Consider the following 410-nt stretch of genomic DNA (forward strand, 5'->3'; position numbering starts at 1 on the left):
GGGGATGGGGGTGGTGTGCGTGGGTGTGTGGGTGTGCGGTTGTGTGAGTGTGTTGGTGTGTGTGGGTGTGTGCGCGCGCGCGCCTACGCCCTTGGGCGAGCGCGGGGTTGGGAGTGGGGTGGGGGATCAAGCGGGGGTCGGGTGGTGGAAACGCGTGAGAGCTGTGCCTGTGCCGGGTCTGCTCCGGGAGCCGAGGCGGCTGCCCGGACACCCGCGCATGCGCAGTAGACAGGCCCCCTCCTGGACCCTGGGCCGGCTCTGGGGTCCCGGGCATGTTTAGTTCTCCTCGGTGTGGGCTCTCTCGCCCCCGCCGCCGCCGCCGTCGCCGCCGCCGCGCCCAGACCCGGAAGGCAGGAATGCCAAGCTGGTGAGGCCAGAGGGAACACAGGCCTCTCCACACCAAGCCAGGT

This window comes from Piliocolobus tephrosceles, unplaced genomic scaffold (assembly GCF_002776525.5).
Source record: "Piliocolobus tephrosceles isolate RC106 unplaced genomic scaffold, ASM277652v3 unscaffolded_37597, whole genome shotgun sequence".
Taxonomy (NCBI): Eukaryota; Metazoa; Chordata; class Mammalia; order Primates; family Cercopithecidae; genus Piliocolobus; species Piliocolobus tephrosceles.